We start from the raw sequence: 13,228 nt of genomic DNA, 5'->3' as shown, positions 1-13,228 counted from the left end.
TCCATCCCGGGCGCTCTGCCGATGACGTCACCACTGGCCTTTGCATTGTGGGACGGGAAGTTTTCGGCAGTCACCTCCTCCTTTCTTATAGGCAGAGGTCTAGCCGACAGAAACTACAACTCCCGGCAGGCTCCGGCTGGCTTGGCGTCAGTTTTCGGGGCAGTATGGGAACTGTAGGCTCAGGCCCTCGTGATTGCCGCAACGTGCGCTGGCCTTCCTCGTCCAGTCGCTGCAGCGCTCGCCTTGAATCTGCAGGTCTCGGCACATGCCCGATTATAAGAATCATCTGTGGGGCTGGTTAAAAGTAGAAATTAACAGGCTTGTCCCTGAGATGTTCGGATTCAGTGTTACTGGGTAAGGGTCTAGGAATCTGTGCCCTAACAGGCACACCCACGTCCTCCTTGAACAATAGGAGCCCGGGAAATTTGGGAAAAAAACAGTAGACTAGTCAAATTTGTATGATGTGTGGATATTTTTTTATCCTTTCAGATTTTAATAGCAGTGCATATTTAGAAAATTGAAAAATAGCGGAACATTGTGACGAAGATAAAAGTTTCCCTGAATTTTTTCTTACGTGTGTGGGTTTCCTCCCAGTTATTAGACACTGTCCTAATAACGGTAGTAATAATAATAGTAAACTAATGTCGAGTAAATGGAATATGCCAGGAATGAATCTAAAGCACTTGGCACACAAGGCTTGACAAGAAACTAAAACGCAGCTACTGTTATTGCTGTTTTCCAGATACAGAAATGGAGACGCAAACAGTTTGTTGCCCTGATCGCGTAGCTATAGGCTGAAGACGAGGCTTTGAACTCAGGTGTTCCGAATCCAAATCTGGCAGTGTTTAACCTAAGGTATGCTTCCTTCTGAGATCTAGCTGGCATCACACACTAGGTAAGGCTTTTTATCCTGACTTGTTTTTAGCCGCAGTTCACCACGAGAACCCCGCGGTTGCCCCCACCATGGTCTCCTTTCAGCCTTTTGCCTGTTATTAGCTCAACTCCTGCCCAGGACTGGGGCAATCGTGTGTGCCATTGTTATGTTCTCATCTTACATCAGCAGTGTGCGGTGGGGGGATATAAATAATAAATTCTGCAATATCTGGGGCTACTGGGAAGAGGCGGAATAGAGAGATTTGGGATGCTCTCCGCACTAATGTTTCCTACTCAAGAGAGTTTAATTAATCCTCAAGATAAGTATTCAGGTGCTAGTTTATATTCACCTTTAACATCAGGTCAGTCTTCCTCAATTAAATGCAAACTTTAATGTTAATGACATTCTCTTAATACTTCACCATCCTTGAGATTAGCTAATGCCTGTTCTTATTAACTGACCTCACACTTACTACCTTTAGCCCCAGGAGAAGCCCCGTTGAGGCTACCTGGGCCCCATGTTTATTCTCCTCCAACCAACTCTGATCACCTTGACCAGCCTTTTATCTATTTTTGGCACAGCACACCTGACTCGCTTTCCCCAGGGCACATTTCTGACCTTCAGACCTAATCTGGTTTTGGTCTCCCTGATATAGACTTTCAGAGCCTCATTTTTGTAGCAGTTATTATAATTAAAAGTGAATCGTTTATAGACTAATTAGCCATTTGTTTCCCCTGCTAGAGTGTAAGCTTTAGAGCTGGGACCACGTCATGTTCATCACTGTGTCTGCAGCCTGTAGCACAATACCTAGTTTAAAGTGAATGTGTAAGTTCCTGTCTGTTTCCTTAGTTTTTAGGATAGGATCAGAGTGTGTGTATTGTGTGTGTGTGTGTATGTGTGTGTAGAGGGTGGGTATCGTTTAAGCCACAACCTTCAGAAAAGAAGCATTGTAGCAGGAAATGATGGATTAATCTGTTGATCTAATGGAAACGTGATCCTGGAGATTGGCAGTAGGTGGTTCACCCTTTGGCAAATCTCACTGTGGGTTATGGGGACCTTGTGTCCCGGTGGGTGGAACTCTGAACCGTGAGAAGATGCTGCACCGTATGTCTGCGACCTTGCCTCTGGAATTGATATAAATGGGGTGGGGTGAGGGTTTGAGGAGCCAAGGTGATCAAGACTTATTATTCATCCAGACTTGCAACTGGAAGCCACTGCTTACATCTAGAATGTGCTCATTCCGAGTCAAGGGATGTGTAGCACACAGTGGTCACTGGGGGGCGCCATTGCTCCGTTAATAATCCATCACCTTTAGAAATTCTATACAGATCATTGCTTTAATTTTGGCCCAGGTCGTCTGGTTTTCAGGTATCCTTTAGGAAAAAAAATAATTGTTGAAGCTCAGTTTTAAAACTGGTCTGAAACAGGTTTCCTGATCCCAGTGAATTTCACGCACTAGGTTCTGGAATATTTTATATCAAAGATTGCATACAAGAGTGGAAACTCCGTTAAGTCTAAACTCAGGTCTCGAAACAGAATGGGCAGGAGCTGGAAAGAATTGAGATCTATGGGTTGCCAAGGGAAACAGGAAAAAAGCAGCCACGTGCATGCACGGGCTTTTTGCATCAGATGGCGCAGGATTGGAATTCCAACTGTCACTTTGGGGCAGTGTGACTTTGGGAAAGCTGAATCACCTCTCCAAGCCTCCACTCCTCAGGACCTTGGAGAAGATTATGCACCATTTTGGCAGTCCTTTTAGTATAATCCCTGGCCCTTAGCAAATGTTTAATAACCTTCCAGTTGCAAATTTACCTTTGGGTTGGGGGGTTGTTTGATTTACCTCTGTCTCCTCCCGCTGACCTCTAAATTCCATGAAGGGATTGTCTGTTTCACCTAGAACAGGGCCTGGTACATACAGGCTCTTGGAAGATGTATGATGGATGGATGGAAAAAATCATGAATGGGAAATTTCCTCTTCTAACTATAGAACAGACTAAATACATGACTAAATAGAGTAGGAGGCTGGGGCAGTGAGCCCCCAGGTTAGAAAGGTTGCCCTGGTAACCTTCCAACCATGTAATCCAAGATCCTGGTCCATAAGCAAGAGCATTCCAGAGCACTATGGCTAAATCCAGGACTGCATTTAGACACCGCAGCCACTTGGGGTAGATACGTTGTTGATTGTTATTCATGTTCATGGTGTGGCCCTTTTTCTCCTTGTTTCTGTGTCGTCATCCAGGGAGCCCTGCCATTTCTTAGGCTGGACAGCTGTTCATTTCCTAATTAACAGCATCCAGAGTTTCTCAAGATCGCCTGTCTGTAGTGTGTTGGCTGTATCTATACCACGTGATCTCAGCTGCTTTTTGTTTGTTTCTGTTGATATTTTCCAGCGTATCTAATGACAAAATGGATCCAAATACACGTCAAAAAACAGAGCTTTAATAAGCGGAGTCCTCAGCACCAGTCAATACTATTACCGCCTTTATTACCAGACATGCATCTCAGATATCATTTCAGGCTTTGGTGTTTTTAACATGTTGTCATTTCACATTATTATTCTGAAAGGCGTCTAGGGAAAGAGGCAACCTGAGATAATATTGAGGAAAGAGAGAAGTTTGGAATCTGGGTTGGGTTTAGACATAGCACCTCTGCTTATTGACTTAGGGTCATCCAGTAACCAATATGAGTGTTGGCTTGTTCACCTGTAAAGTGGGGATGATATTAATACCTACCTTTTGTTGTCCTGAAAATTAGGGTGATCATATATATGCAGAACCTGGTATGTAGTAGGCCATTAATTTTTTTTTTCAATGTTTATTTATTTTTTGGGGGACAGAGAGAGACAGAGCATGAACGGGGGAGGGGCAGAGAGAGAGGGAGACACAGAATCGGAAACAGGCTCCAGGCTCTGAGCCATCAGCCCAGAGCCCGACGCGGGGCTCGAACTCCCGGACCGCGAGATCGTGACCTGGCTGAAGTCGGACGCTTAACCGACTGCGCCACCCAGGCGCCCCTGTAGTAGGCCATTAATAGCTAACGATACCATCTTGCTACAACATTCTAATGCACTCAGTTGTAGTCTATGATTGGGGGGAGAAATCTTGATTAACATATGCATAACTTTGGGAGTTTTAATCTTGTGATGACGTAGGGAACCACTCAGCCAACCCCTAAGCTGGTGAGCCCAGTGAAGCCAAGTTCGTAGTCAAGTCCTCTATGCTGTTGCTGCTGGGGTCCGGTTCCACCATCTCTCATTGTTGTCACACTGCCAACATTGTCTCTCATTCTCCAGTGACACTCCCTGTCTTCCTATTTATTTCTAGTTGCTTATCCAGTATCTATTCTCCTCCTTTACCAACAGAAGAGGCTGCAGCGTGCCCTGTTGAAGTATATACTTCCCCTAGATGCCACTGTTGCTAGGGGTGGCCGTAGGTCCTGCTTCTGGCCAAAGAGATAATCAGCTGAGGTTCCTGGGCAAGCTTTGCCTTACTGATAGAAGAAGCACCCCTTCCTGCTGTAGCATAAAGGGACAGCAGTCATGAACCAATACCCTGAGGGTTAGTTGGGGCCATGTAATGAGTTCTAGTCAGTGAGTTGGTGAGCAGAAGTGATGGAAACATTGAAAAAACCAACATGGGACGCTCCAAGAACTCTCTTCCCATCTGCTATGATAAGAAGCACAGTTTAAGGTAGTGGCTGGGCTGTCATCCCGGGTCCCAAAGGGAGGAGGTGTGGAGCAGAGGCCCCACTGGCCCCTAATGGACATGTGGCAGGAGTGGGAAATAAACCTTGGTTGTTCGAAGCCACTGAGCTTTTGGAGCTGTTTGTTAGGACAGCAGACCCTAGTGCAGTCTGACTGATACAACCCTGACCGCATTCCCCCACTAAATCCATCAGCTGAGAAATAACTGAAAAACGAATGAATGAGTGACTGAATGCATCATTGAATCAACTTCCTTCTCGCAGGGCCCATCCCTTCAGCTCATGTCTAGAAATGGCCACAAGTCAGCCTCATTTACTATGTGCCCCCTTTGAGACAGCGTCAGTCAGTCCTTCTTCAACTTTGGCAGCCATCCAAATTCCCTGAGGACCTTATATTAAAAATATAGATGCTCAGCTATCCCCCCAAACCTACAGAAGCAGTCCCTAGAGGTGAGTCATGGCCATCTGCATTTTTAAACAAGTTTCTTGGGAGGTTCTGACAACGGGCCAGGGTCAGGGACTGTGGCCTCTCTAGGTGGAAGTTTCTGGACCCATCAACAGGCCAGAAAGGGTGATGGTCTTCGGCATGCGGGTTTTCAGCTTCTCGCCGTCGTCCCCTCCCCAAGTCCTACTCCCAGCCTCCACCCTTGTGCCCATGTGGCCACTTTGACCTAACAGCAATTGCCATTGATAAAGGTTCCCTTGAATATGTGGGTGACATCTTCTCCCTGACCGTTTATCTGTCAGAAGAAGGGAGTTGAAACAGGGTGGCCAGAAGAACCTTCTGGAGAGGTGTCAGCAGTAACAATCTAACATCTTTCAGATGCGTGCAATATACTGTGATGTGATGTGATGGGGCTGCTTCTAAGATAATTCAGGCGTGACACACATGTGATGCCTATAAATTCATAAGTGTGCCACACGCCCTGTGGTATATAACCGTTGGACAAAGTTGAAAGCTGTGTGACAGTTGCCTTCTTTGTTCCTTTGGTGTTTCTCTGTGACTTTGTATTTGGAGAGAACGTCTAAATTCGAGGACTGGGACCGTGAGGCCTGGGGGAATGACCCTCCGACACCCCACCACTCCCACCCCAGAGGCAAAGACAGGCCAGGTGCTGGGTGTCTGGGTGTGGCTCAGGGGCCACTTTCTATAGCCAGGCCCTGTCAGGGCAAGCAGAGGTCTCTGAGCTGAGGGAAGTCGCTTCCATTTCTGAGAGACAGCTGGCTTTAGGGTGTGTTGGATCGTCCTGGAAACACCGCTGAAATTCCAAAGATTTTATGGCAGGAGGAGAAGCAGATTGCCCCAGCTAGAGGGAGGGAAGTGATAGTTATTGAGCGCCTACTGTATACCTGGCCCCGGTGGGGCCCCCACTATCTGTAGTTGGGACAGTGGCCCTGCAAGGCAGACAGACATTCTTCTCATTTTACAGATGAGGACACTGAGGTGCAGGGAGGGGAAGTCACAAGCAAAGTTCACGCTGGGTTCTGCCCGATGCCTAAAGCCTGGGTTCTGCCTTCTGTAACATTTTAGGAGGACTGTGACCTCTGGAGACGGGCCTGGGATGGAATTCTGGCCCGCCCACCACGTTGTAGCTATGAATCATGGGTCAGCCCTCTTCTTGGAGCCTCCGTTTTCTCATGTGTGATAGGACAGTAATTACAGAACCTACCTCCAAGGGATGTGGTGCCTGGCAGGTGCTAAGTTCTAGATCCATGCTACCTGTGGTGGTTCTAGAGAGAAGACTGGTGATGGTTTGTTGAACAGGAAAGGGCCTGTGCACAGGTGAGGAGGTATGTGCATGTAGATTTTATTGTTCCTGAACTCAGGAAGCTCTTTCCGGGCCAAAGGGGCTGTTGTTTAATGTGGCCCTTGGGTGGTTGAGCGTCCCTGCCCAGATCTATGACAGCCTGCTGCTCTTCCCCCTGCCTCTACCCGCTGTCTGCTGTCCCCACCCCCAGCCCTGCCCTGGTGTCTGCTTTGCTGGGGACTCCAGGCTATAGTGGGACATTTATATCCTTCGGGGCTCAAGGACAGAGGAGTGTAGGGAGCCACTGGGAGCTCCCGCACCCTGTGTCCTTACCCTCCCCTGAGACAACCTAGGTAGGAAGGCTCTAGAAGCTGCCTGTGGACTTACATAGTGCTGGGCCAGCTTCCTGATTTCCTTCCATTGCCTTCTCTGACCAACCCTCTGAGGTAGCCTTCTGGTTTGGGGCCCAGGTCAGCAGTGCTGGCTGAGTGTCTTTGGCAAGTTACTTAACTTCTTTAATCGGCCTCACATTCCCCACCTGCAAAACAGAGAGGACCCAAATCAGCCCTACTTGTCAATAAAATATTGTACATTAAGTACCTAGCACAGAAATGAGGGCACGGTAAGTGCATACATACGTCACGGTTATTACTCATTGTCCTCTTGTCGTATGTGTCCTTGGTAGTGGAGCTAAATCACTTATTTGTTCACTCAGAAATAATGATACCCACATTCTGTTCTAGGTACAGAGGGCTAGAGGGGAGAGGTGAGATACAGACATGATCTCTGCCTTGGTCCTCATCCTGGAAGAGTTCAAAACCTGGAGGGAGGTCGTTAATAGAGTGCCTGAGGAGGGAGGTGGGTACAGAGGGAACAGAGGGGTGCAGGGAACTGCTCGACACAGCCGGGGGGAATGTCACCAAGGAGGCACTGTTGGAGCAGGGTCCTGATGAGCGCAGTGGGCATTTGCCCTTCTTTTTAGAAGTTCCTTTGAGCACCGTTCCTGCATTTGGGCAGTCTCCAGCTTATGAGTGCTGGCAGGAGGCGTAGAGCCCAGAGACTTGATTTCTCCGCTTCCCAAACATGCAGCCTGGACTCCAGCTGTCAGAGGCCACCCTGGCCCGCTGATGCCGCAGGGGGGCATATGAAGAAGTAAGGGGGAGGTGGCACCCCCTTCAGAGGGGCCCCACGGGTCCGGTGCCTGCATGGGCAGCATCAGAGGCAGCTGCTGCCTTGTCTGTCCCAGCATTGGGGCAGTAGTGTCACCATGAAATGTCTAGTAGTGGGACTTTGGGTGCAGCTCCTGGCCTTGTCATCCTCAAGCCTGGATCTCTGGCCTTCCCAGAGATTCTGGGAGCCACACTATGTCCGTTACTACCTCCTTTACTGCATGAATCAGCCAGAATTCACTTCTGTTGTGATTAAGATTCCCTGGATAAGTAGGTAGAGAAGGAGAGGCTCAGAGTCTCAGGCAGAGGGTCAGCTTGGGTAAAGGCCCAGAAGCTTGAAGAGCATAGGTATATTCTGAAGAGAGTTGCATGTCTCCAAGCTCTGTGGAGTTGTAGAGCATGTATTTGGGGTGGGGTGTGGTGGGGACCAGCAAGAGAGGAGTTTGGAGCACCTGGGTGGCTCAGTTGGCTAAGTGTCTCTTTTTTTTTTTTTTTAAATGTTTATTTATTTTGAGGGAGAGAGAGACAGAGTGTGAGCAGGGGAGGGCAGAGAGAGAGGGAGACATAGAATCTGAAGAAGGCTCCAGGCTCCAAGCTATCAGCACAGAGCCCGACGTGGGACTCAAACTCAACGAACTGTGAGACCATGACCTGAGCGCAAGTCGGACACTTAACTGACTGAGCCACCCGGGCGCCCCAAGTGTCTGACTCTTGATTTCGGCTCTCATGATTCATGGGTTCAAACTCCCGAGTCGGGCTCTGCACTGATGGTGTGGAGACTGCTTGGGATTCTTTCTCTGCACCTTCCCTGCCTGTGCCCACACTCTCTCTCTCTCTCTCTCTCTCTCTTTCTCTCAAAAGTCAATAAACTTACAAAAAAGAGAGAGAGAGATGAAGTTGATGAAGTGGGCTGGGGTCTCAGATGCTACCATTTTGGCAGTTGAACTTGACCTTGGGGTGGAGATGATAAGCTTTAAATAGGGCAGGACCAGCATCCGATGTGCGGTTTGTAGAAATTTCTCTAGGACAGCACAGACTGGGTGAAGCTGGAGACGAGCAGTGAGGAGACAAGTGGCAGATGTCACATGCCCCTTGAGATCTAGATAAGACTGTTCACCCCACCCCTACCATGGCCATCCTGAGCCCTGCAGAAGGCCAAGCCTGACCCCCTCCACGATTTCTGCAATTCTCCATGGTCACCTCTGCTTTGGCACTCGTGCCTCTACCCTGTTCCTTGTAGCTTGTGGGTTTTTGTAGGGAACTCAGCATCTTGATTCTTTATTACCAACTGAAATTCTGAGGGTACCAGAGGAGGCACTGACATTTCAGCAACATTAAAAAACAAACTGGGGGCGCCTGGATGGCTCAGTCGGTTGAGCGTCCGACTTCAGCTCAGGTCATGATCTCACGGTCTGTGAGTTCGAGTCCCACATCGGGCTCCGTGCTGACAGCTCAGAGCCTGGAGCCTGCTTGGGATTCTGTGTCTCCCTCTCTCTCTGCCCCAACCCACTCGCATTCTGTCTCTGCCCTCTCTCAAAAATAAATGAAAAAAACATTAAAAAAAAATTAAAGAACAAACTGCAAATTGTACCTTCAACCTTCTTGCTCATAGAGGGCTTCCCGTATCATGAGGGATTCGTGATCAGCTTTTTCTCCTCGCGAGTGCACAAGCCTCCGTCCAGCTTATCTCCCGGCCCCTCTCCCCGTGCCCGTCTTCACTCCCACCCTCACGGTTTGCCACCAGAGTGCCCACTTCTCATCGTGGGATGCAACATAAGTCAGCTCTCTTCAGCTCCCTTTTCCAGACTGAGCCCCAGTCCCGCTTTTGCATCCCCAGACCCATCAAGGAGGTCATCCAAGCAGGAAGCTCACCCTTTCAGCCAGCTCCACACTCCTTTGAAAACAGGAGTGTGGTTAACGTGACTCTTCTGCTTCTGTTAGAGCTGTTCACAGTTGCATGTTGCTGCTAAGACCTGTAAACCGCAAAATAGCAGTGGCTTACACACGACAGGAGTTTGTCTGTCTCATGGAAAAGTCTGGAGGAAGGCAGTCCTGGGCGGATAGGGTGGCTCTCTGACCCTCAGACTCCTAAGCTCCACCATCTTGGGAATGCTGCCTTGTGATCCAAGATGGCTGGCCACAGTCTTGGAGAGCTTTCTGGTGCAGCTTCCAGTTAGAAATTGTGGTTCATATTATTAAGGAAGAAGTGGCACATGTATATTGGGAGGAGACTAGGGGTCTGTGTTGTATCTATGAAGCCCACTTGTCAGAAGCTACAACCGCCCTCTTCCCTGGCCTGGGTGTCGATGGGAGCTTTTGTATTTAGTCTGTTGGTCATTGGCCCAGTTGTTACCAATAATTGCTCTTCCTCCTTTAAAAAATTTTTTTAACGTTTTTGAATTTATTTTTGAGACAGAGACAGAGCATGAGCAGGGGAGGGGCAGAGAGAGAGGGAAACACCGAATCTGAAGCAGGCTCCAGGCTCTGAGCTGTCAGCACAGAGTCCGACGTGGGGCTCGAACTCACGGACTGTGAGATCATGACCCGAGCTGAAGTGGGACGCTTAAGCGATTGAGCCACCCAGGCACCCCTGCTCTCACTCCTTTTAGAAGTGTCAACATCACAACTTAAGGAAGGGCTGTGTAGCTAGTCGGACCCAGGTGTGTGAGATCCTGCAGAGATGCAGACCCTCACTCTCCGTGCCTGGTTCTCTGCACTTTTCTGGGATTCCGCTTGCCTGTTGTCTCTCTGTGGCTGAGGGAGATTATGGCCCCAGTGGCCTGTAGACGGCCCAGCTCCTGCTGCTGTCCGTCAGGTGCAGGCAGAGGGTTTATTTTCAGAGAGAACGTAGAGCTGCAGAGAAGTATCCATCTTTCTGGGGAAACAGTGTAGTGACTAAGGAGCCCGTGAGTGAGGAGGAGGAGGCCGCCTGCCCACCTGAGCTCCAGGGGGCTGATCTGCACTTTTGGCTGTCGGATTATGCCCGGCCCTTCCGATGCTTCATGGTAGATGGTGCTCTGACATTTGCTGTTGGCATTTGAAATTTGAGTGGACGGCTTTCTGTGACCACACCCAAAGGTGGGGGATCCCTGGAGCCTTGGAGGTGCTAGAGGAACACACAGACCTTGGTAGCTCAACCTGGAATGAAAGTCAGGTCTCGTATTTCCATTTCAGGGCGTTTTTCCTCTATTCGCTCCCTAGATGGGCTGTGGTTGGCAGGGTTCATGTAGTGGACTGTGGGCATCCTTAATGCTCTTCGGATATTCCCAGCTTTCTGTCTCCTACATCCAAGGCAGGATTGCACCTGCTGGCCCCAAGGCAGGGCCATGTGAGTAGTGCAGCCAGTGAGCCATGAGTTAGAAGTGACATGTGTCACTCGAATCTCCCTTTCGCTCTGCCGGGGTGACAGTGGGCAGTATCTGAAATGGTGGCTGTGCTGTCAGCCTGAGATCTGGGCAAAGAATGACCTGGAGCAGAGCCCCCAGCTGGCCCTTGATGGATATGTAGAGTGGACAAGAAATAAATCTTTAATATTTGAAGCCGCTCAGATTTAGGAAGTCTTGTTCACACAGCATTACTGAGCCTACCTGATGGATGGTGCACATTTCCCATCTCTGTGGTTGCCTGGCATCCCAGCGCCTTTCCCGTTTGGGGCTTGGCGCCACCCTCAGCGACTTGTTGAGAGGCAGAGCCTCGCTTTAAGAAGGTGAAAATGCCAGGCACCCCCCACTTCCCAGCCTCCCTTGCAGCTCAGGTGCAGGCGCGTGGCCAAGGCCAGCGGAGATCGTGCGGAGCTGTGGGGAGCCAGGGGCTGTGCGTTCGTGGCAGCTGCGATGGTGACATTACTGGGCTGGAGCCGTCGCGAGAGTCTGGGTTCTGATTCTGGCCGTGTGGCCTCGCTTTTTTCTTGCCTGCTTCCTAAGCCTCATTTTCCAGCCTTCCCATCTGTTCCGTGAGCTGCCCAGTATCCTTTCTATAAATTCCCTTTCAGCTTAAATCACCCAGCGTCCGTTCATGTTGCTGGAGACGAGGAGCCTTGGACAAAAACAGCCAATTAGGGGGCACTTGTGAGGCTGCAGGGAGGCAGGAGGGAAGACGCACATGCTGGCTTCTCTTCCCCTTATGGGCCACTTCCCGGAAGCAGACCTTGTGTATGTTAGCCCAGAGCAGGCCAGAGGGTACTGGGGAAGGGGGTTCTGGTCACACTTGGGCCACCTTTAGGTCCGTGAATCACACATTCCTTTTCTGTAAAATGGAGCAAATAACAGGACCTCACTTTATAACAAATAACAGGACCTTATGGGGTGGATGTGAGGAATTTGAAAGAGAATGCATTTGACGGAGCTGTGGGAACCGTGAATCCCAACTCCAGCGCAAGTTTACCACTTTAACTGTGTAAAAGGTTAATGGGGTATGTCCGGCGGGGAATCTCGGGCAGTGCGGCTGTCAAGCGGTGACTGTCCTTCGTGATGCGCTTCTGTCACTCCCCTCCTGGGTGGGCACAGCTCAGTCCTCTCAGTTCAGACCCAGCTGAGGTCCCACCCATGAGACCAGAGACCCCAGATTTAAGGTAATGATGGGCTTGGAAAAAAAGCAGAGAAGCGTAAAGGTGGGAAAGGATTTTAGGGATTATTTTCTTCAGTCCTTTCAATTTGCAGAGCTCAGAGAGGGAGGACCCCTGACCCACAGTCACACGGCAAATCTGTCCCTGAGCTTGGGGCTGGGATGCAGGTCTTTTCACTGTGACAGTGTCACTGTCTTAATCTGGAGGTGCATTTGTGCTGTCATCCACGTTTGCAAAAATGATTTGGAAATACAGCAGCTCTCCCTCCAATTTACAAGCCCCATTTCATAGCAGCCTCTGACCACCTGATCCTTATCCCCGCTGGAGAAGGACACTTCTTTTTTTGCTTTCTCAGCCGTCTAAAACACTTTCTTGTGGAAGGGCGAAAAATTGCTGAACTGATCTTTTTAAATTAACATGGGATCCAAACGAAACAAATTTGGAAGAAGAGAACTTTCTCCTCCAAGTGCCTGCCAGCACCCAGCCCCACCCCCACCAGCTGAAGTGTCCCTTGTTCTTGCCTGCTGTGCCCCAGATTCATGGGCCGCTCTCCGAATCGTTGGCAATGCTCTCTGCACTGTCCTGACAACCTCGGGCCATGAAATTAAAAAGCTAGTTACCGCATCTTGCTCCCAACGGCTTTGTCCTTGCCAGCGATTTGACAGAGAAATCTGGAAGAGGGAGCCTCCGCTATGCCTGCAGTGGGCTGAAATGCTGCCGGAATGACAATGGGCTTCACCAGGGAAGGAGGAGAGAACACGCAGTTTGCCAGGAATGAATGAACGAAAGAACAAGAGAGAGAGAGAGAGAGCGAACTTTGGGCTTCAAATTGAAAAATTCCAGTGTCTCAGCAGAGGTCTTGGTGCCTCTACTTTAAGACCTGCTACAAAATACTGAGCAGGGCACGTTTCTCCACACCAGTGCCCGGTGGTCCTCTGCCAGGGTCCAGAGCTCACGGCTGGAGAGCTAGGAAGTCAGAATTGGGGGAGGAAATGGCTCCAAACTGGGGCAAGCCCTGGGAGGCCAGCCCACCTAGCCAGCTTGCCTGTGTGGCCAAGGCCCCCCACCTTCCCGTCCTGCTACCCCTAGCCTCAAGTGTGTCCCCTGAATTGAGACGCTAGCGCTCACTCCACATTCACTGCCAACCCCCACCCCCAAGGAATTTTAAGAA

The 13,228-nt window shown here is 49.7% G+C and overlaps 1 protein-coding gene across 13 annotated transcripts in view; it reads left to right on the top strand.

Moving 5' to 3' along the window:
• Positions 1-62: 62 nt before the first annotated feature.
• LOC102899270 overlaps positions 63-13,228 on the top strand; it is a 123,782-nt gene continuing 110,616 nt past the window's right edge. For 4 of the 13 annotated variants that reach the window (XR_002744869.2, XR_006584056.1, XR_006584045.1 and 1 more), the window contains exons 1-2: positions 68-354; positions 743-855. The gene's annotated coding sequence lies outside the window, so the exon portion shown is untranslated. Of the gene's footprint in view, positions 355-742; positions 896-13,228 lie in introns of all 13 variants that reach the window. The other 9 variants (XR_006584053.1, XR_006584052.1, XR_006584048.1 and 6 more) reach the window with 6 other exon arrangements.

This window comes from Felis catus, chromosome A1 (assembly GCF_018350175.1).
Source record: "Felis catus isolate Fca126 chromosome A1, F.catus_Fca126_mat1.0, whole genome shotgun sequence".
NCBI classification, from domain to species: Eukaryota; Metazoa; Chordata; class Mammalia; order Carnivora; family Felidae; genus Felis; species Felis catus.
The sequence above is the reverse complement of the archived record's forward strand: the minus strand, read 5'-3'. Positions and strand labels throughout refer to the sequence as shown.